Consider the following 23,990-nt stretch of genomic DNA (forward strand, 5'->3'; position numbering starts at 1 on the left):
CTGACCTGTGCTTAACTTGGGGATAAAATGAGAAGACTTGTGTTTAAGGTTAAATCCCTATGTAGGGTTGGGTTTGGTTGGTTTTGTTTTAGAATTGAGCAGAAACCATCTGGCAGAAAGTTAAAAAACCTTAGCAGCAAACCTTAGGCTGCTGATGGAAGTACACTTCTATCTTATGAGAAATTAATGATATGATGCAGGGAGAGGAATGACTAATGAAACTGGACACAAAATAACTGTATAATACATTAACATTCACTGGGCATTAAGCATGAAAAGTAGACTTCTTTTTGCCTTCTCAACACACACATATATCCCAACATGTGCAATGCCATGGACAAACCTAGTACCAGTTTGCTTGAAGAATCCTGTGGGTAAAAGCACTTATGTAAGGAACAAAGTTCTTTTCTTTTTTTTTTTTTAAAAAAAAAAAACTGAAACACTGTAATAGTTATGGAAGTTTGTACATAGCAAAATTTTGTAACTTTAAGTAAAATTAAGTAAGAGGCTGCTTTTCAGTAAAAGGGCTGAGAACCCAAGAGTTTTCAGTGAAAAAGACTGGCTGGGAAACACAGCTCTCAACTTCCTTCATGGGGCACAAAGCACACATATCTTCCTAAAGTACTGATATCTCTGGAAATGTAAATATCTATGAATGTTTGTACCATGCTGAAATCAGTAAGACTTCAGAGTTTCTAAAAACTACTGATTTCTGGTCGGGACTTGGTAACCTAACAACAACCTGTGAAAATCTTGACCATTGTGACTTGGTTGACATTTTAATGGCAGATAAAACTTCTAAAACATCATTAGCACATACACTTTCTAAAGTTGCCCACTGTAGAAATAGAATATGTACATATATGTACATGTACGACTTGTATTTCACAATCCGTATGTTGTGGGTTCACTGCTATTTAATTGCTTGAAAAGATTTTTATATTACAAGTCAAAACAGAAATTCTTGGCATCCATATGCTTCTTTCATGGTTCTGTTTCTAGCTCCTAGAATTTAAACCGCTAAAGAATACAGAATACATAAAGAACATAGTAGTAGAAGATACTGTTTGCAATTTTAGGGAGATGCAAAATAACACATAAACACAAGAACAAAATGAAAAATGGTATCAAATGAGATATCAAGCTTTTGCACTTGAATAATTGAAACTAATCTCCACAAAAAGCAGCAATTAAGGCTTTGATTTGAGGACTTCTGTGTGCAGAAAATGTGCAGGCCCTACATCATTCCTCTTTCTATGGCATAAAATATGTTTGATTTAAAGTGATTGTGTAGAACTGTCCCATCTCAAAGTCAGTTCTGTATAACATCTTCAAAAAAAAAAAAAAAATTCTGTTAAAGAATCACTTATTCCCCAAATGTTAAACCAAGTTAAACCATTTTTGAGAACCATGATTTTTAGTGATTTCTTCTGTTTCAGTTCTGGTAATGCTCTAACTCAGGAATAACAACTTTTACATAAGAATGTTTTATTTTTCACATGGGCTGAGAGAATCTCTAAGATTCTTTTAAGAACTCAGCTTGTATTATATTGATCTATTTCATTACTAACACAGATTAATTATATTTAAAATTAAAACAATTGGGTTTAATTGGAAAGCAGATTTCTACTCAGCCTTTAGAAGTAATAATTTCTGAACAGTACTAAATCAAGCATTTTTTGCTGGACCTGTAAGTTGACTACAAATCTTGCTATTTGAAATTTGGGTACGTAATGAAAAAGATGTTTCCCTGAAAATTAGATGATTATCTAGTGTCAAGTTCTGGCATATTGCTCTCCAGTAATTTAGTGTATTAATGTAATTAGTATCTGAGCTATTTGTTGCAGTCTTGCTGATTTAATGCTGCTAAAATGAAGAGAGGAACATGCAGTAATAGGTGCTACATTAAGGGCTCCATAAAATCTTCCATGCAATATAAAACCAACTTGCAACTTGCTCATGTATGTTTCTAAATGTAAGTTTTCAGTACCATTAGTCACAGCTTTCAAAAGGTTTCTCTGATAAACTAGCTGTTGCCTAGTCCTTTCTAAGTAGCAGTTTCCTGTGAGTATCATGAATGAGAAATCTTTCTCCAAAAATCCTCCTGTGCTAGGCAAGACCCAAGAACAGTTCCAGTTGTCAAACTATAGCAAGGACCTACCTGGAGGCTGCAGAATAGTCAAGGTACAATTTCTTATTTCCTCTGAAAAAAAGCAAAACAATAATTATCACAGGCTGTAAAAATATTAGATTATGTTTAAACATCAAATACGCATACCTTTCTACAGATATCGTGTATGAGATCTTACTGTCATTACAATTATTGATGACATAATTTTTATAAAGTGATGAGGCACCTAATTATGATACTTGAATAACTCTGGTATAATAATGCCTTCATTGTCAAAACCATATATGAATAACGGCAACTTAAAACCAATGCATTTTGACACTTCTGTGCTCTGTGCTACCCAGAATCATGAACCAAGATGTCCAAGTAGAGCGATCCTTGTCTAATGTCCTGTCAAATGATTTTCCAAAACTGCGTATTAAGTGAAAATCAAGATGGATGTCATATTCTTATGCAGTGATAAATATTAGTTCAGATCCCATGGCCTCGGGGACCCTCTGTAGCTGTGGTACCTGAAGCAAGCTCTTTGTTGCTTTAGCATCCGTTTTGAACAACTGGGCAAAACTACCCACACACAATACAAAATAGCTTTGTAACAGGGATTCAGAAGCAAGCCATACTGGAAATACTGTGGAGCCCACTGAAATTTGGGGATTTTTTTTTGTGTTAGGATGTTTTACCTACCTTTGAAGCACTGCGTATCTAGCTCCTTCTATGCCTTTAAGAATAAGGAAGCTTTACCAGGTAGCCCAAAGAGAATATTAGGAGAGTAATTATCAGAAACAAAGTGTCCTGGGTTCAGCAGTAGCAGTCATTTTTCCCCTTCTTGGTAGCTGGTGCAGTGCAATGTTTTGACTTTCAGCTCGGGAACAGAGCTGATAACAAGCGATGTTTTGGTTTGGCCAAGGACTTTGTGAGCCTCATGCTCTGCCAGGGAGGAGGGGAAGCCAGGAGGAAGCAGAGACAGGACACCTGACCCAAACTGACCAAAGAGGTATTCCATACCACAGCACGTCATGCCCAGGATGTAACTGGGAGTTAGCCGGAAGGGCTGGGAGACGGCAGGGTTGGAGGAAGTATCGGTCGGAGCTTGATCGGGCTTGGGGGGCGAGTTATCAGTCAGCTGGTGCTGAGGTGTTGTATTCTTTTCCCTTGTTATTTCCTTTATCATTATTATTATTGGTGGTAGCAGTAGTGATTTGTGTTATACCTTAGTTACTAAACTGTTCTTATCTCAACCCGTGGGAGTTGCATTCTTTTGATTCTCCTCTCCGTCCCTCCGGGAGCAGGGGGAGGGCAAGAAAAGGGGGGGAAGTGAGCGAACGAATTACCTGACTGGGTTTAAACCACGACACAAAGACATCTGCTGAAAGGAACTGTAATTTGGCTTCATGCTTCTGATCTATACTAAGACTAAATACTTACGAAATTCAAATTGTTAAATAATTTGCTTGACCTTGTTAAGAACATTTAACTTGTAAGTAAAAGTTCTTGACCATGTGATACTACATAAACAGTTTACTTTGAATACAGAAAGGTGCTAAGTACTACTCTCTTTAATTAAACTTATGAACACTGAATTTTAGTATTGTTTTATCATACTTGCATTCTTGAGAGGATTAAGTTTATAGCTATAGACGTTGTATTTTAAAACAAATTGTCATTAAATGGATTAAAAAGGGGTATATTCCTGCCTAGTCCTAAAACAGCTAGGTCCACAGCTGTGGATGTCAAGGTGTAAAGGGTGACTGGGCTGCCAGAACGGCACAGCTCAAGTGTCTTTCCCTGTGGCACTTCAAAGAAATAGTCCTGAGATGGATGGGCCACTGGTCTGGCTGAACAGAGCATTTCTTCCTTTCTTAACTGTAAATAAGAATAGCAACAACAATAATAATAAAAGATAAGTAAAAAAAAATATTACTTACCTATCTGTTCTTTTGTGCAAACTTGTCTTTCTCTTCTTACTGTAAAAATAGCTAAAGAAGAGGAATACTGAATAAGTATGTTTGTGACTAACACTGGTTCATAATGCAGGGTCAGAATTTAGCCCAAATGCTGCTTTTCTGTTTTCAAAAAAGCAGCAGCATTTTTTAAGGTGATTAGTAATTGCAGTGTCCTTTCACTTGACATTATGAATTATTCTTCACGTGGACAAATAAAGAGGAAAAATGCAACAGCAAAAAAGTAACACAATAGCTCTTTTGTGACCAGCACCATCTCACAAAAACATTATTTTCTTTTACTTCATTCATTTGCATATATATTTATTTGCAGAAGGCAAAACATGACTATGTAGAACATTTAAATTCCAAAAGATATGAAAGTTGGATGACTCAGTGGAAAATTCTCAGAAATAATCTTGATGAAGTGGTTTTATTCATCTCATTCTACTTTTCTTAAGGGCTGACATATGCATAAAAGGGGAACATGATCCCTTGCACATGTTCTCCATGAGGACTGAGTGTAGCACAGTCATTAACTTAAAACAAGCCTCGCTGACTCTTACTCAAAGGCATTGCTGAATCCAAGCCAAAGGAATTCAGGCTGGCATTTCTCCCTCTTCTCTGATCAGTGAATGGGGTGAAAGGACAATCCTTTTTCACTACCCAAGTACTACAGGGTTCCGGTGGACCTATGTGATCTGTCAGCGTGGGAAAGGAAGTGACCTTCCTTTCTTGTGCTGCTGCAGGCTGAGGATGCTCAAAGACAGAGGGATGGATGAGAAGGGGGACAGCTGGGACTGTGCTTCATTAGGCACTGCTAGCATGGTGAGGCCCTACCAACACCAACCACCAGCACTTGAGCAAGTCCCATTTTTTTTTGTTCATCCCTCAAACAGGAAACAACATTACAATTAGACCATATACAACATGTGCTATGTATGTGTGAAAGGCACTTGATTCTCTTCCTTGAGAAGCGGAAACCACAGGGTGGTCACATCAGCACTCAGAGCATCAGCATTATCTGAGAGCACAGAAATGTATCTGTGAGGAAAGCAGCTCTTGATAAAGAGAGGATTGACAGCAGAGGCCCTCACAATCATCCAGCTTTGCTCTAGTGCTCTCTCTGCTGCTTGAGTTTTCCAAGGGCTCTGCCTCCTATTCTTCCTTTAACCATTTTCCTCCTTTGTCAGTTCTACCATATGGTCCTAAACCTTTACAGGGAAGATCCACCTCCAGGTTGAAACAAGCCAAACATATGGAATGCTGTTTCAGAAGTCAGGGGTGTAAATCATCTTTAGATGATTAGTAACCCTGGTTACTGTGTTGTGCTCCTAGAGAAAGCCTTTTGCAGTGATCAATAAACTAACCTAACCAGCACATTTTGGGAAATGGAAAATACAAGCTCTACATAAAAGTTATTTCTGTAACAAAGCATGAGATTTGTTGATTCAAAACTAATTTGTCTGTTATAAAAATCATTTTGGGTCAAATCCAAGCCAAGCAGCTGATTTTTCAGAAAAGGAGTGTTTAGTTTTGAGTCAGTTCAACTTTCAGTAGCCACTGAAGCTTCCCATACTGTCCCATGGGAAGTGGACTGGAGTATTCTCCCTTAAGCTAGCTTTCCTTGGCTGATATTATCTCCCAAATGCTTCAATATGTTGCTTCAATATGTTGCCTCCAATTAAACCCCCAAAGTGAACTACAGAAGTAAATATAAAAATGGTACCTGATAGGATAAATGGAGTAAGGAGAGAGCCCAGCTTACTAGAAATGACAAATATTTTATAAAAACAAAAGAATAATTATACTGGGCAGATAAAATTTTTATTTAGTGTACATTTGTGGTTTTATAGTGGTCAGTAAAAGAGATAAGAAGATACAAGAAAATCAGAAATTAATTGATGCCTCTGACATATTGTCCCAGCTTTCAAAAATGTGCCATTTCTAAGACTTCCTGATCTGCAGACTGCACCCAAAGCATTGTAATATCAGCCTTATGCTTCTTCAAATGAATATCTCAATCTGTTTAAAGCCATCAACACTTCTGGCCTTCAGAAATTTCTGCAGCAATGAGAGCTTCAATTTAATTATGCATAGTAGTAAGAAAGGATTTCCTTGATTCATTTCAAAGCTTCTATTTTAAATTGGCATTGGGTGTCTTTCAGTCATTTCATTGAGACACAGTAAATAATGATTCGCTAGCTACCATGCCAATCATGATATTTCAAACATGTACCGTATCTTTTTCACTGCCTCTTCTGTCCACGTATCCTCTCTTACTGTGGAAATGGTCTCTATATGAGACCTCCTCAGTCCTCCCACATGCCACTTTAACTACAATTCCCATAAGTCTTTTGAAGCAGTTCAGGGTATGCAAAACACCACCAGATGAAAATTTCTAAGCAACGTTTGATTCTGTTCCTATGCATTCTGCATACTTTAGTACAGTCCCACAGAGGTAGGAAAATATTTATGTAGATATAATAATTTTTCAGGGAATTACTATTTCAATCAGTTTTATCAGACTTTTCCCTAACTTTTAAGGAGTTTAACCTTACACATATTTTTCTGATACATATTGACACCAAGATTAAAGCCCAGTTTGCCACAAAACATAAATAATCTCCATAAGAAACTCTCTGAATTAAGACACATCATGTTCTTTTTTTTTTAGGTTGAAATATTTTGTCACCAATCTGAAAGTCAAAGCGAGTGCAGGCAGATGTGGAACAGGCTTCCTTTTGAAGCCGAATGAAGTATAAGGCAGGAAAAATAACAAGAAGTAAATCTGACTTGTGTTTAATATTCTTTTTTAATAGAATAGGTCACCTTGGTAAAACAAAGCTATGACCTGCAAGTTTAAACAAACTCAATTGGTTTTAGTGAATTTGCTCTCACTGAAGAGAGAGAAGAATTTATCATCTGATGTTTTCCTTCAAACAATCCTTCTCCAAATGTCATGGTAGAGACAGATACTTTTTGGAGACTTCTAACATTGCCATACTAATACTTGACAGTTATGCACACATGGTAGGGCAGAGGTATTTTTTCTCAAAAGAAAAGTAAAATCACAAGCTGAAATGAAGTTGCTGAGGTCCAGTGCGGAGGCACTGGGGCTATAAGTCTTTCTCAGATAGCATTACTAAGATAACAAAAATGTGTATGCTTCTTTTCAAGCACTGCATCTGGAGAACAAGCACAGCACGGCTGTCATCTGAACAGCCTGCTCGCCTGCTCTGCAGACGGTTTTATATTCCAAGGCATCCCCCCCCTCTCTCCACCAGTCGTAGTCACTTGCCCCTTTTGCTCTGAAAATAAATCAATTTCATCTGCCGCAGTTCGATTTCTTTCTTCTCTCTGCCTCAGTTCCTAAGTCTCACTCTCTCTTTGAAAGCTTCTTTCCACTGCACCATATGGCAGCTGAGAGAAGGGCAGAGCCGTGATCTAGCTCATAACAAAGAGGCTGTGGTGTCAAAAAGCCTCATGAATGCATGAGACACATTCATGTACAGAGAAATGCCTCCAGCTCTGTCAGGGAGGACTAAAGAGGAGGCTGATAGGCCTGACATCGCTTTCGAGTTGAGAAAGGCAGCAGCTCTCTCTGCAGCTCATCCCTTCCTCCCCCCCATTTTGGTTTCATGCCAAAATCCTATTAGATCTATTAATGACATGAGACACAAAGTCAGAGTGTGTGGCAGAACAAGAAATTAAATCAGGCCACCTTATTTACACCCTATCACTGTTTCTGAGATAGAACCATACTACCAAAAGAAAAAAAAATAAAATAAAAGCTTTGATAGTGTGCCTAAGAATAAATAACCAAGCCCTATCCTCCAAAAAAAGGGGGATTTTGCATACTCCTGTATATTGCCTATGGCAGCAGATTTGCAGCAGAACTGCAAACTGAATGCTTGCAGGACAACCCTGAATACTGTTTAAAGTACGCTGTTGGGTTTATTTTGCTTTCTCAACTTTCTCAAGTTTCTGCTGTTGATACAAACAAAGGACTTAGAGGCTGGAAAATTAACTAGACCTCTTATCACATGTGCATGTTGAACTGTCACAGAACTACTCTTAATTTTTGAATATGAAAGAAGTGCAAACTGGCACTTACAAAGCATGCATTCCTTTGCCCTCCTCTCCCTTCTGTTTCGCTTCCTCTTTCTGTGTCTTGGCAATGTTTGGCATGCTTCAGGCCAGAAATGTCTACAAAATACATTCAGGACCTTTATACACAAAGTTAACAAACTGTACATTTATTACAAACTTTTGTCATGACTAGGGGAGAGGAAAAACCCACACTCTTGTGCAGCAGAATACAACAGTGTGCATTTTATGAATAACTTTGTTACTGAACTTAAATGGGGAAAATGTTGTTGCTTTATTTCTGTAAAATGAAGCACTAGTTAAACCATTAGAACTGCACTGCTATTGCTGTCTGTTCCCCAGAAAGACCTCAGAAATCACAAATCTCTGTGCCCCTGGGGTTATTTAAAGGTTATTTAAAGCTTCCAAATGCTGGTATCTGTGACCTTTACAAGTATTCAACAATAAGAGTCCCCTATGAAATAAATCCATTATTTATATATGTAATATATGGTAATTCAGTCATTCAGCAGTGGTGCGGATGTTTCAGGATGAACTTCTACCAGCACTGTTGAATCATGTCCCTACAATCTGTTTTGAAGATTTTAGTGAAGGCGTGGCATACATCCTTGTATATATACTTGTATATATACATGTATCCTTATAGAAAATATGTTTATAGTATCTCCCAAGTCTACCTTCTTGGAATGCGCTTAATGTAGCTATTGAACAGTAATATATATGTGTGTATATGTTAAAGATACTATTTATAGGTTCATTGTGAGTCACTCACTGAAAATGAGTTAGTTTCAAAAATAAGCTACAATTAATTGAGAAATGTAAAAATTCAAATGGAAATTATTTTGATGTTGTCTTTAAAATTAATTCTGCCATACACGGGGAAAGAGGCTGTTCTAAAAGCTGCTCTGGAATGCCTCTGAACCGGCTCTGGGGAGGTAAACTAGTGTTCAAGATATTTGATAGACTTAATAAAAACCCAGTGCACTCAGGGTTTCTTCAGTTGTAACACACAGAATTTAAGCTCTCATCTGTGAGTGCGACTTGCGCTTGGTCCCTGCTGGGAGGGCAGGAGGGGGGCCGAGAAGGGAAGGAACAATGCAACCATTCAGGCTCCCCCATTGAGCCCAGCCACATCTGTTTACATGGCCTGCACCCACCTCTGAAAAGGGTGGTCCTCCCACCTCCATTTCATCTCGCATGGCCCTGAATGGTGAAATGTCTGAACGCTTTTCTGCTGGAAATCTGCAGCTCCAAATTTATTTTGTGAGACCAGATCTGAAAGACAGGCTAACAATAATGTTTGCATGTTTCTGTAGTCTGGTTTGGATTTTATTGTAATCTGAGAACAACTGTAAAATTGTCCAAAACTACCCAGTTTCAAAATAAGTCTAGCACACAGGATATTCACACTGAACTTGTGGGCTGAATTTTGCATTTAGTCTTTCAGCTACATAGGTTTTTAAGGAGTTTTCCTGTAAAAATAATTTTATGGCTCAAACTTTTTTGAAACAACACTGACAGTGCTCAGAGAAGATCTAGAAGATAAATTTTACCCAAAACCATTTTTGCCTTACATGCAACCATGTTTAGAATCCACACCTTTACATTCTGCGCTTCACTAAATAGTTCATGTAGAAATACTGTGACTCCAATAAATTTCAATCTGTTTAGATACCCATTCTACAAATTTCAGACTGAACATTGCTTTGCACAGCAGATACTTCACAGAAAACAACATATTTAAGGAATTTTAAAATAGCTGAAGACCAACAAGCTGTCTCCGTGTTCTAATTTGAATTGAAATTTCAGCTGATAGTAAAATGGTGCATGTCCTTCAGAGAATCAGAGGAAGCCCATGTTAACCTGGGAAAGCAAGAGATGCTCAAAGCCCCTCAGGCCTACGGTTGGCAACTCTCAGTGTACCAGTTTTACACAGAAATGTATATGAACAAAAGGCAGACTTTGTGAATTCAATGTCAGCATGATTTGTCTCCATTGATTAACTGCATTCAATGAACTTACAGAAGTTTTGCCTGAATAAGATATGCAGGCTCATATGTCTGCCAAAGCCATCACAGTAATTGTACCGTAAAACTGCTAAGTCTGCAAGTGTCCTGAAATTCGTGTTGTAGCTGACGTGGTGGTATCACAATACATTGTATGTATAATACAGAGAAAATCTTGCAAGTTTCAAAGGAGATTACAGGGAGAAGTTAGTAAAGAAAAACAAGATGGTCTGATACTTACAAGGTATTAAATGACAGAAAATGAGATAGATAGAATATGAAAACCTGAAAGAGAGTCTCAGGAGAAGATTACTGAGATATGAACTCTTAGGTGAATTACTGTGAACTTGTGTAGTCGTTGGTGATGGGGTAGTGCTGCTGGGCAGACCTTGATGAACATCTAGTTCAGTTGGCATATCTCCTGCTTCCAGGTTCCAAACTGCATGCAAGACTAGCTTACACTATGTTATTTATTCTCCTGATATTATTCTTCTAGATTCAATCATTATCTTGATTAAGGAAAGATCTTGCAAGTGAGAAGATCTGAGCAAAACTTTGCCTATTCAACACTGAACTTGCTCAGTGATGGCTGTCACTGAGCCATCAAAACACTGTTTTGAACGTCTCTTCCATTAAGATATATAACCTAATGATTTCTTTATGCACAAAACAATAATTTATTGAAAGGTCCTGGCAGAACCAGGGACTTTTTTTTAAGTTGAGCATTCTCTTCTCTATTTTTGTTGAATACAAATATAAATGGAATTGCCTAAATATAAATGGACAAAGGAGAGAGAAATCCCATTTCTTGTTCTTCATGTTCCTATAGGGTACAAGAAAAGAGTAGCTCCTTCACTCTAGAGAATGCACTACAGTTAAGTAAGGAGAGACTGTCAAAGGGCCCCAGGGTTGCAGAGATTTGCCAGACTATGCCCATTTCACACTGTTTTTCTGCTCCAAATCTGCAACCACACCACCTACATCATGGGAAGTAAAGAAAGAGGGTGATGACCAGCACTAAGCTGTAAACTGAATCCTAATACTTTGTGACTTAATACAGTCAATATAGATCTACATCCCAAACTTTATCCTTCACATGTACAATTGTACCCAAACATCACAGCACAGCTGATGAATATATACTATTATCTGAGGTGCATCATTCCAGGAGAAGAGCATGTACTTGATCAAACTAAAAAACATACAGAGTGGAATCATAGGCAATATGAACCTAATCTGAATATAACCTAGAAGCATTACAGTTTTACCACAATGATACCCTTGAGGGTACCCTCCTCCCTGTTCAAGTTTGAAAAAGCTTTGCTAGTGACATCAGTGGGGCCAACATATTACCTTGAAGGGTAGAGATTTACAAAATAAACTGATATAATATTAGGAAAATGCCTGAACATACAAGAAAATAAATATTTTAGCATCTGAAGTATAAATCATGCACGGTACTGCAGCTGCCTGAAAGAAAAAAAAAGGCTACAAAAGGCAAGTAACTGAGCAAAAGGAGAAAAGTAGAGTTTTATCAAAGCTGCAGCATAAAATCAGGTCATTAAACTTAACTATTTTTTTTTCCCCTCTTCTGTATTTATCTTCCATAGAGGATAAAATGTTACTTCTACTGAAGAAAAGAGAGTAATTTAGGTCTATAGCTGAAAGTTAGCAGAGTATGACCAATTGAAAATTCAAGTTAAGACACATATTTTTTGAATAAATGAATTGCCACACAAGAATAAATGATACAGTATTCTGGATTACAGTTATACATAGGCTTCAGTGACCCCTCCCACTTTAGTTTGTTTTGGTTTGGCTTTTTTTACTGTATTCAATAGTGTTTATTTGAATGTAGATCAATACAATCAATGGTTTTGGTTACTGATTTTCATGATGTTGAAACATAGTTTATAGCCCTCATGACAAGGATTAAAGCCCTTTATCTATCTACAAAGCAAGCACTACAAATATAGGGGAAAAGATAACTCCTTGAAACATTTTACCCCACATTTCCTCATATGGTGACTTAAAAATTTGTTTTAAGTAGTATGTAGTCTACTAAAATTTCCTAAAGGATTTTCACTTATTAGCAGTCATGATCATACTTTGATGGTATTTGAATGTGTTCCCCTAAGAATATGACCAGAAGCAAACTTCAGAAACACTCTCTATACTGAAATGAAAAATCAGATCCCCCCTGCATGTTCACAGATTTATGGTTTACATCTATGGAACGAACATAAACATCATGATGTCTCTTGAAAGGACTTAAAAATAAACTGAAACTTTTCAAAGGGAAGATTTCAATTTAAACCAGATGAATGTTTTTCTTTTCATCAACAAAGAAATATTCACACAGCCCCAGCATATAATTCTTCTCACAGAGATAATGCTACTAGATAGCGACGACTTTCACCATGCTGCCTGTTGTAGATAAAGACCCTTTAAGCTGTGGCTGGCTGGATGCTTATGTTCCTTACTTGAACATTTGAACCTGTTGCTTGAAGGGGAGGGGACAGAGGAGGAAGGTGAAAGACTATATAGCATTGCTAATCCCTTGAGCCATCTGGTGACTCGAGGCCATGCTTTAGATTATGCTTATATTGAAAACCTATTCCTTTCATTCAGTTCCCTTCCCTGTGCCAATTTGTCATTGTTTTTTTTTGCTGTGTTAGGATTTCTTGCAGTTAATCATGGTGATAATCAACTGTCTTTTCATGCCACAGTAAATATTCACACTGGAAAGAGATTTTTACTCATTTCTTCCTCCCTTGCAGTGATTTGTAAAAGTTGTTGATACATTTTCACCAAACTGAGCTGAAAACAAGGATAAGCTTTAGAAAAGAAGAAAATAACTAATTCCATTGGTATTTCTGTTTAATCTGGAAGAGTTTCGCCAAATGGCAGGTACACTGACATGTCCATATTATGCAGGGTCTGAAACAACTGTACCTGGATACGACCTTATAATCCAGCTACCAGAGATAGCATTTGCATGTTTATCTAAGAACCAATCTGAATCTACACTTGTAAGTCTCTCAAACCTGCTAAATTTGCACCTATACCAATATATAGCATATTGCATATTAAGCCTGTCCAAAATGCTGATGACTTTTTAGACTGTAAATGAATTTTTGATCTATTGACAAGTGCAGTTCTGCATGAAGCCAAATCAATCATGTCTCTGCCATGAAGCAGATGTGAAATTTCACAGCTATTCAACTTTGTTAGCTTTCCTACACACTTGACAAAATTACTCTTCAGTACTTTGCAGTTAACTTTCAATAACGTGCAGCCTTTGCCACTGTTTCTCATTCTGCACGTAAGATTATTTTTTATATTGTGTTCCCTGAGGTAGCTGCAAAGCAATTCTGTCATAAATGTGCTGGTTCTGTGCACTCTAAATGAAATCATGTTCTGCTGCATGCTCTTTCCATATATTAATTAATTCTTTGCCTTCCTCTTCTGGCTAGATGGCAGATCTGATTTGTGAACCTTTCTTTCCCAGATAACCTTCTTTAAAAAAAAGGACCCTGTCCTTGTCACTGTTAGATCTATTTTTTGAAAAGCAAAATGAGAAAAGAAAGTCTTAAATCATAGAAAAGGTAGGAAAAAGCAGGCCAAAACATCTGAGAAATCAGCAGACTCTAAAAGACCTCTGAAAGCTAGGACCCTAAGTAATCTTTAAAAAGCGAGCCAAGGAAGTCAATAGCTCTTTGGGAAGGATACTCTAGTTTTTAAGCATTTATTGAGGGCTGACCCTGGTAGGGAGCTAAATTCCACACAGGTGCTCACTTAATCCCCTGTGGTGGGGTGAGGGAAAGGAATGAGAAGGGCAAAAGGGAAGAAACTCATGGGTTTAAATAAAGGCAGTTCAGCAGAGAAAGCAAATTAAAAAAAAAAAAAAGAAAAATTAATTCAGGACTTCCCATTGGTAGGCAAGTGTTTAGTTATTTTCATTATAAATAACAGTTACCTGGGAAGACAGACTCCAAAACGTCAAACATCCCCCTTTCCTTCCTTTTCCCCAAGCTTTTCTTGCTGAGCACGACATCATATGGTGTGGGATTTCCCTTGGGTCAGCTGGGGTCAGCTGTCCCACCTGTGTTCTCTCCCAACAACTTGTGCCCCCACAGCCTACTCGCTGATGGGGCAGAGTGAGAAGTAGTAAAGGCCTTGATGCTCTGGAAGTACTAGTGCACAACAGCTAAAACATCACTGCGTTATCAAAACAGCTTTCATTGCAAATCCAAACCATAATACCGGAAGAGCTGCTATGAAGAAAACAAGCCCTATGCCAGCCAAAACCAGTGCACCATTGTTTATGAACCTCATTCACACAGAGCCTGGTTGGAAAGGTGAAGTTGCACAGCCCTTGACTCTCCATCCCACACGTGTAATGGGAGCCTTAAACCAGAGACTCTGGTTTAAGGTTCTAGCTCAATCTTTCAGGTCTGAGACAACCAGTGAATCAAATTTCATCTTATGAGACACAAAGGTTCACCATTCTGGCATGAAATAGAAAACAAAGGATAAGTGATACACTTAAAAACTAAAAATAACCAGTTAAATATACAAACCATTACTGACTGAGAACTTCCCGCTACTTGGCCAACAACAGTGCATTGTATCTCATTAGTTGGAAGTAAGAGCCTGAAATAAACCCACTTTGTGCTTGTTGCTATTTATTAATGCAAAAACCTGCACACTAGAAACTATTATTAAACAGTTTGTACAGCAATACCTCCAAGAGACACTAATGAAGATAGCACTTTTGTGGCAAAGCCTGTAGGAGCGTGCAGTTAGACACAGATAAGATCAACAAAACTTTTGGGCTCTGAGGTACAAATTGGATTTAGTAAACCTGAATTACAAATTAGGATTAATTATTATTATGTCACGGTGCTCTTGTACACCCAGTTGTAGTATTTGTTCCAGTTTCTACTCTAATCAGTACAAATCTAAAATCCCACTGAACTAGGGTGTAACAAGTCAGAGCTGAAGAACAGGATGGCCACTGGAACAAATAACTATATTTCATTAACTTATCTGGCATGGCTATGCTGTGTTGAAAATTGCCTTTACATCATAAAATGTAAAATCCTTTGATCATCTATAGTCAATTTTAAAAGTGAAATAAATTTCTGAAAATGTGGAGGAGGATAAGAAATTTCCAGCATCAGTATTTCCAGAATACAAAACTAAAATTGTATTGAACAGTTATTGTTTAAGATTATTGGATAACAAAAAGTATAAGAAATAAAACATGCTCACTTTATAAAGCATGAGTGAGCCACTAATTGACAGAAGCTGAAAAAAACTTTCTCTTGTTGGCTGGTTATTCGGCTGTAGGTTCTGCTGCTCTGTCCTCTGAAGCATCTGGTACCGGCCATTACCAGAGATCAAATAGAGGACCAGATGGTCTGTTGGTTTCACTCATTACAATGGTATGACCGCTGAAATGTGAAAGCTCTTCACAGAACCAGAAGGAGAGCATTTACCTCTGAATGCCTGATCTCTTAAAAAAAAAAAGACTCGTCATACCTCTGTGAATGCAAGAGAATAGGAACCCAATTTACCTCAGTGACACTTTGGCGTGGAAGAAGTCAAATTACTTGGGAACCTTTCTCACTGAAGAGGAACTGGCCTTATAGCAAGCCTTTGTGGCTTCAGGCTTATATTATCACAAAATACTATACTGAGGATGATTTGGGAAGCTAAAGCTGAAGCAGAAAATATATGCTATACTGAGGATGATTTGGGAAGCTAAAGCTGAAGTGGTGTAGCCTGACAAGATGGCATTATATTAACCCTTTAGGGCTGTGCTGAATTCCTGTGTCCTAAGTCAAGGTGTCTGTAATTTAAAAGTGCTGCGTATGATCCTGTGCATTTGCTTCATACCAGAGGACTAAAGAATTAGTAGAGGTTAGATATTTGAAAATGTCATACTCAAGAGGGGGAAAAAAAAATCTCATCTTAGAGATAGGGAGTATGGGGAGTCTCAAAAAGAGCTGAATATGTGGTACTGTTTCCTCTGTGTTGGCTTCCAGAGTCTCTCTGATGTTGTAGGTATGTGGGCTCATCATTTTAATTTTCCGTCCTGAAAGTATAATCACAATAAAAAATGTGTACTTGATAGAAGCAGGATTGCTAAAATAAGTAAACCAGCCTCATATCTGGGCTGGCTTTATGACAATGAGCCTCCAGAACAGCATCTCCTCCTCTCCTAATCACAGTATCACAGTATGCTGGAGATTGGAAGGGACCTCAAAAGATCATCTAGTCCAATCCCCCTGCCAGAGCAGGAACACCTAGATAACGTTACACAGGAATGTGTCCAGGCGGGCTTTGAATGTCTCCAGGGAAGGAGACTCCACAACCTCCCTGGGCAGCCTGTTCCAGTGTTCCGTCACCCTCACTGAGAAGAAGTTCCTTCTCAAGTTTAAGTGGAACCTCTTGTGTTCCAGTTTGCACCCATTACCCCTTGTCCTATCATTGTTTGCCACTGAGTAGAGCCTGGCTCCATCCTCGTGACACTCCCCCTTTATATATTTATAGACACTATAAGGTCACCCCTCAGTCTCCTCTTCTCTAAACTATAAAGACCCAGCTCCCTCAGTCTTTCCTCATAAGGGAGATGCTCCACTCCCTTAATCATCTTGGTTGCCCTGCGCTGGACTCTCTCCAGCAGCTCCCTGTCCTTCTTGAACTGAGGGGCCCAGAACTGGACACAATATTCCAGATGGGGTCTCACCAGGGCAGAGTAGAGGGGAAGGAGGACCTCTCTCGACCTACTAACCACCGCCCTTCTAATACATCCCAGGATGCCATTGGCCTTCTTAGCCACAAGGGCACAGTGTTGGCTCATGGTCATCCTGTCGTCCACTAGGACCCCCAGGTACCTCTCCCCTACACTGCTCTCTAGCAGGTCGTTCCCCAACCTATACTGGAACCTGGGGTTGTTCCTGCCCAGATGCAGGACTCTACACTTTCCCTTGTTATATTTCATCCCGTTATTCCCTGCCCAACTCTCCAGCCTGTCCAGGTCTCGCTGGATGGCAGCACAGCCTTCTGGCGTGTCAGCCACCCCTCCCAGCTTAGTGTCATCAGCAAACTTGCTGATAGTACACTCAATTCCCTCATCTAAATCATTGATGAATATATTAAATAATACCGGTCCCAGTACTGACCCTTGAGGCACTCCACTAGTTACAGGCCTCCAACTAGACTCAGCCCCATAGACTACAACTCTCTGGCTTCTCTCCTTCAGCCAGTTCGCAGTCCACCTCACTACCTGGTCATCCAGTCCACACTTCCTCAATTTAGCCGTGAGGATGCTGTGGGAGACTGTGTCAAAGGCTTTGCTGAAGTCAAGGTAGACCACATCCACCGCTCTGCCATCATCCATCCGCCGTGTTATTTCCTCATAAAAGGCTAAGAGATTGGTCAAACATGATTTCCCCCTGGTGAAGCCATGTTGACTGCCCCTCATAACCCTCTTATCCTTGATATGCTTTAAGATGGCACCAAGGACAAGGTGTTCCATCACTTTCCCAGGGATGGAGGTGAGGCTGACCGGTCTATAGTTACCCGGGTCCTCCTTCTTGCCCTTTTTGAAGACCAGAGTGACATTTGCCTTCCTCCAGTCCTCAGGCACCTCTCCCGTTTCCCAGGACTTGGTAAAGATGATGGCGAGTGGTCTAGCAATGACTTCCGCCAGTTCCCTCAGCACCCGCGGGTGCATCCCATCTGGACCCATGGATTTATGGATGTCCAGATTGCTCAACTGGTCTCTAACCCATTCCTCATCGACTAAGGCAAGTCGCTCCGTCGACCTGACTTCATCTAAGGTCTCAGGGGTATAGGGCTCTTCAGGACTGCCTGCAGCAGAGTAGACAGAGACAAAGAAGGCATTCAGTAACTCTGCCATCTCTGCATCTTCTGTCACCAGGGCACCCATCCCGTTCATCAGTGGGTCTACATTGCCTCTGGTGTTAGTTTTGTCTGCCATGTACTTGAAAAAGCTCTTTTTGCTGTCCTTGACCCTTCTTGCCAGGTTTAATTCTAAGGAAGCCTTAGTCCTCCTAGCTGCCTTCCTACATCCCCTAGCAGCAGCCTTATATTCCTCCCAAGTGTCCAGCCCCTCCTTCCATGACCTGTAAACTCTCCTCTTCCACTTGAGCATACCCAGCAATTCCCTATTTAGCCACACAGGTCTCTTGGCCCTCTTCCTTGACTTCCTTAATGTCTCCATAAAGGTGGTTCTCAAGGAGCCTGGCCCTGGAAGCTTCACCCACCTTAGCAGCGGCAATGGCCGCTCTGACTTCTGCATGTTGGAGTTCAAACATATTCTTCTGAGGTTTTGCATTTTCATTTTTTAACCTCCTTTTTTTTTTTTAACTTCCTTCTTTAACCATCTCTTTGTAACCTCTATCTAAGAATTATTTGTGTTTTGGTTACTAATTTCTAAATTCATATACCAAAAGTTTTAAAAGTTTAAAAACAGAAGTTTGTTGAGGTCCATTTCAAGTTATTATATAGCCAGGGACTATGTATCTGGAAATATGTTTAGGGAAGAAAAAGAATTGTAGGTTTTCTTCCTTGAATTCAGGAACAGAACATGTGTTTTTCTTATCATCACAGTGATTCATAGTGGAGAGTTACTGTCCCATGCTATAAACCTTCGGTATGCCAAACATGCATAACTGGCTTGCCCCTTAACACTTTCTTCAGGGAGACATGCTGCCACCCTTGTCTTCCCTTACTCCCCTCTCCTTACTAACCCTAAACCCTCTGAGACCATTTTGTGTGCAAACCCAAAGCCTGAAAGCTACAGCATTGACTTACAGTGTAACTTCCACTGCGAGCTCCACAGATAACATCTTGTCTGTCTTGAGTCTTTTAGAAAGAGCTACATTCTAAAAATAGTATTGAAAAACACTGATTCTTACTAAAGAAAAGAAAATTACAAAATCACATCCTATCAACATAAGCAAAGGAAAATACACTCTTGCATATGACATCAACACTGATACTCCTAAGTTCAAACTAAACAAAACTGTGTAGAAAATAAAGTCTTCAGTAGTTGATTTATTTTCTTTTTCAAAATATTCCTGTGCAAGACAGGGTTTTCAGAACAGGAAAGCTGTTATTTAAATGGGAGGCAATAAGGACAGAGCTGTGAGGCTTGCCAACACTTGGAAAGTTGTAGTGATCCTGTGACAGGGTTGGAGCCAAATGTACTATGATGCATCCCATTTTCTTCAGGCAACAGAGGATGTTCATTTTTCCATTTCTGTTCAATTCGTACAAGGACGCTGGAGATTCACACTCAAATCCCATCACTCCATAATATGAGTTTAGGTGCCTAGTTTTCCACATGACCCAAGAAAAGCCTTAATCAAACACACAGCAAAGAGGATTTGTTCTGTGATTTTTCCTGTGGCTTCCCCTTCGCTTGTTTTTTCATTTATTAGATAGATCACATTTCCAATGCATGATTTGAAGATATAATCAGGACTGACTTGTGGAGTTCAAGCTTGAGCAAAGTGATAAAAGCAGTGAAATATGAAACAATAGATCTTAAAAATAGCTAGTACCTTGGATGGTAATGTTATCAAACTGCCTCGTACCGAATACCTTCTCACTGCATCATGTTTAATTTTCAGAAGGGATGAAAAGAGGAGAGACTGAGTTTAAAAAAAGGTTACCTAGGGAAAAATCTTTAGAAAAATCTCTGCTTGCATAATGGTGGGAAGGCAGAAGGCTATTTTAGAAATCTAAATAATACATAAATAAACAAATAAAGCCAGACACAGATTTTCCAATACATGAAAAATAAATCCCAAGAACTTAAGCTGGGATTGACAAGGAATTCAAATGTAGTGTCATATTCCTTATACAGAAAAATGAACCATCAAAAAGAAAGAAAAGGGAAAGCAGATAACATCTGCTTTTTCCAGGTAGCATTGAGAAGGAGACATGATTCTGCTTTTCATCATCAGTTTTCCATTTGTGGCTGAGTGCCAATCTACTAACAAATAGTAAGTGGTCTGAGTGCCAATCTATTTAGTCTATTTCAGTGATCCTGGGTTTAGCATTATATAAATAATGGGGAAACTGCATGAAGTTCCGTACTTCACATTCCACATCAGTTCCCAAGGCTTCTTCTTCAAGAACTTAGAAAGCCTAGCAGAAGACATACAAGGATACTTTGTGCCTTCCCAGTTACTCAGAGACAATTTTAAGAAGGAATATGTGCTGTGGAGATAACTCCTTCACCTCTTCAAATTAAGGAAGTTTACTTTCCCCCCCACCTAATAACAAAAGGGAGTATCTATCCCAAAGTTACTGTTTTGCTCGACTGCAATACCGTAGTGTTAAAATATCATCTGAGAAATAACATTACCAGCATGGGAGTTCAAAGACTGAAAGGTGTTTATATTCTTAACAAGATTTGTTTATTTTCACTAAGAAAATTAGTTCCATTGTATGTATTATAACATTTGCCACATTATTCTAAGTATTGTTTTCTGGTGTAGTCATGATTCCTTAATTAAGACATGATCAAAAAAACACTGGTTATTCACTCACATTCTTTGTGTATTCCTACTAACCTATATTTTGTGAGGCTTTATCTGGACACAGATTTTCTGTTTGTGCAGGAAAAACAATCACCCAAGATGTCTCACAGAGCAACCACAGAAAATATTTTCACTGCCAAATTTATCTGACAGCGCTCACTAGATTAAATAACAAAGTAAAACAAATCCCTACCCTTAACCAGTCCCTCTCTGTAGAAAGTATACGCTTCAAAAATGGCACATCAGATGCACAGTTGCTATTATTTGTATTCGGATCCAAGTGCATAATGTCTCGTGCAGAACCTGTATGTTTAATGTGCCCAGTTTTCCATGTGACTTAACATAAGGATCTTTCACTCGGTTTCCCTTTTACCTGTCTGTGCACTTCTGGAAAATGCCATGTTACTGGGACTGTGACTTTCAGAGGCAGTCAGTCAGATCAGCTTGTGAAATCCAGAGTTATAAGAGAAAAGAGAGGAAACTGAAGTTAAAAAACATAGCCGGTACTATACCATCATGCTGCTTCACACGGAGTTCTCCCAGTCAGTCAGGGTAATGCATTCAGAAGGCAGGAGGGAGTCATACATAGAATTCTTTTTAAAAAGGACTTCTCTTTCAATTATTAAAGTAGTGCTATCATAAAGAATGTCTATAGGGAATTGCATAATTTTATGCTTTTTCTTTGGTGATTGGGGACCACATTATAAAATATAAATGTGTTCTTTTATTTCTTGCGAGTGCCTTCTAAAGGACCCTTGAATTTCACATCTATTTCATTGTGCAGTCTTTTCTCTCTGTTTTTGTCCATGCTGGTAGGACTCGGGGGGGGGGGGGGGGGGGGGGAAATAATATTTTAATTATTTAGCGAGGCTTTTCTAGTATCCATTTCCTCAGAACTGTGCCAAATGTGTTATTAGTGGGGATCTCTCCTTTTTGAGTTCTCACAGGAAGATTCATAGGTAAGAAGCAACAATTCTGTTACCTGCCCTGATTCTGGGGGTCACAACAAATAGAGTTTTATAAAACTATATGTAATTTCCAGTTAAACTTCCTAATGGGATACATCTGCAGGCTGCTGTATTTTCTACACAACCTTTCAGAAACAGGAAATTTGTAAGATATCACATAAGAAAAGTGTCCCTACTTTTCTTATAACAATTTTAAGATTTATACAGTAGAAGCAATATAATTTTGTAGATTTCTCTGCCTAAAATACTGTTTCAACTTTCATCCATCTATAGCAATTCTTCCGGATTTGGGCAAAAGCTAGAAGGCTGAGATCATAAAGTTACTAATACTCTGACATCACTTAGCAACTGAAGCCCGCTTTTCAAAAGGGATCTGTGACATGCCTGGAGTATAGCATAAACTTGGATAATTGACACTGGGGCCAAAGCATCTGGGTTAGCTTAGCAGCAGATGTTCACAGACACTTTCTAAAGCCATCCTCGTGCTTCTGTGCTCTGCTGTTGCACTCCTGAGGGTATGCCACTAAATTTCTGAGGACATCTCCTGCATGTTGTAAAGCTCAGCTGCTCTCTGGTTAGTCCCTAAGCTATCCTTCTGGGGCTGCAGCAGGGAAGTGAGGATTTGCAGGAAGTGACTAGGGGATTATTAATACTTGCTATTTCAACATGCCTCAGCATTGCTGTGGGAGAAAGCACAAACAGGAGTGGAATCAAGGCAAGCTAGTCAGACCTGACATTATTATTTGTTGCTGACATGTACCTTGGTGTATGAGTGGGAACGTGGAAAGCAAGACAGAGAAAAAAAAAAAATGAGCCTGTTAATACTGTAGTGAGTATGTATCCCTAAGGATTTTTATCTTATTGAAAGTCAAAGTACTTTGGCTGCCATATCCTCTGAGGCAATGTCACCAATTACACTAAAATTCTCTAAAATTTAGAAAGGGTAGAAGCACTATTTATTCATTTGAGAAAATATAGCTGACAGGGCAGTAGAATGCTAAAGATGAGGTACAAGAACTAATTGCCTTCAGAGTTTTGGTTCAAACCAGAAGTGGGGACACGTGTATTTCCTTCTTACCCACCTTTTTTTATCTATGGAAGTCTCATTGCAGTAATTTTGTATCTCACTTGTGACAATCTCAGAGATATAACAAGAACAGGGAATTGAATCTACTCGTATTGTAAAATTCCACATCTGCTGACAGCTTGTTTCCTCCTCAGTCTCTGTGTTATCACTATTCAGGGGACCATCAAGTCAAAGATGCTCATACAGTAAAAATGCAACTTCTGTAATGTGTCAGTCATGAAACTATCTCAAAGGGAAAGCACAATTAAAAAACTAGAAATGTTTTAAAAGACAGTGACATTAAACAGAGATGACACCCAAAAGAATAAGGTGCAGAGCTACTGTGATTATTGACAAGGAAAACCATACCTCAGCTTCTGGGGGATGCTGCAGAACTGTGTGGTTTATAAAAACAACCGGATTTCTCCTGAAAGTCACCAACCATTAGGCCTGGCTATGTGAGCATGTCAGCTTATGAATGAACACAGATGCCACTGATTATGAAAGCTTCCAGCCAGCCATGAGCCTGTCTGCACGTAAAGCTGTGGGCAGTGCCTGTAAGACATCATGTGCTACCAAAAGCAATCGAGATAATTAAAAAAGAAAAAGATGAAAACTCAAAAAAAGGTCTCAATTAAGGCAGTATATTCTTTTTCAAAGGGATTTAGTTATAGCTTGACACATAGGCCCCTCCAAGTGATGGGACAGATACGTTTTGACAGCACAGTATTCAGAGAAAAAATAAAATATGCAGCCACATACAAGTTACTTGCTAGACTGCACATTTCTGTATGCACAGCAAGGACAAGGGGAACCCCCTTGGGTGACTGTATAATGTAACTTTGCAAGTCCATAGCTGGATTCATTACTTTGCACAGTATTCAGCAAAAATGAAATAGCCTCTGTCAGCACTGAAGACAGTGTGAGTTCATAACAAACTTACTTCAGAATAATGTATTTGTTGTGAGATTGTTGAGCCTACTAACTCTGCTATGCCTGGAATAATGTCTCTGCAGGTGAACATGGCATCAAGGCTAAAAGTTCAGAAAAGCTGGACCTACGTGTTTGGAGTGTTTTGGACATGTTCATAGGAGAAACCTGGACATCAACTACTTGTGATTCTCAATTATAGGGGGAAACTACTATCCTCAGCAACTAAGTATTTCCCCAAGCTGGAAAAAAA

The 23,990-nt window shown here is 39.0% G+C and overlaps 1 long non-coding RNA gene across 1 annotated transcript in view; it reads right to left on the bottom strand.

Moving 5' to 3' along the window:
* Positions 1 to 233: 233 nt before the first annotated feature.
* Positions 234 to 23,990, bottom strand: part of LOC134173330 (uncharacterized) — a 115,674-nt gene continuing 91,917 nt past the window's right edge. Inside the window, exons 3-5 of the long non-coding RNA XR_009968208.1 lie at positions 4,057 to 4,107; positions 2,162 to 2,203; positions 234 to 368 (exon numbers count right to left, since the gene is read on the bottom strand). This is a non-coding gene — a long non-coding RNA (uncharacterized LOC134173330). The remainder of the gene's footprint in view (positions 369 to 2,161; positions 2,204 to 4,056; positions 4,108 to 23,990) is intronic.

The sequence above is a fragment of the Pezoporus occidentalis genome, unplaced genomic scaffold, assembly GCF_034315485.1.
Source record: "Pezoporus occidentalis ecotype Australia unplaced genomic scaffold, CSIRO_AGI_Poc_V1 ctg51, whole genome shotgun sequence".
Lineage (NCBI taxonomy): Eukaryota > Metazoa > Chordata > Aves > Psittaciformes > Psittacidae > Pezoporus > Pezoporus occidentalis.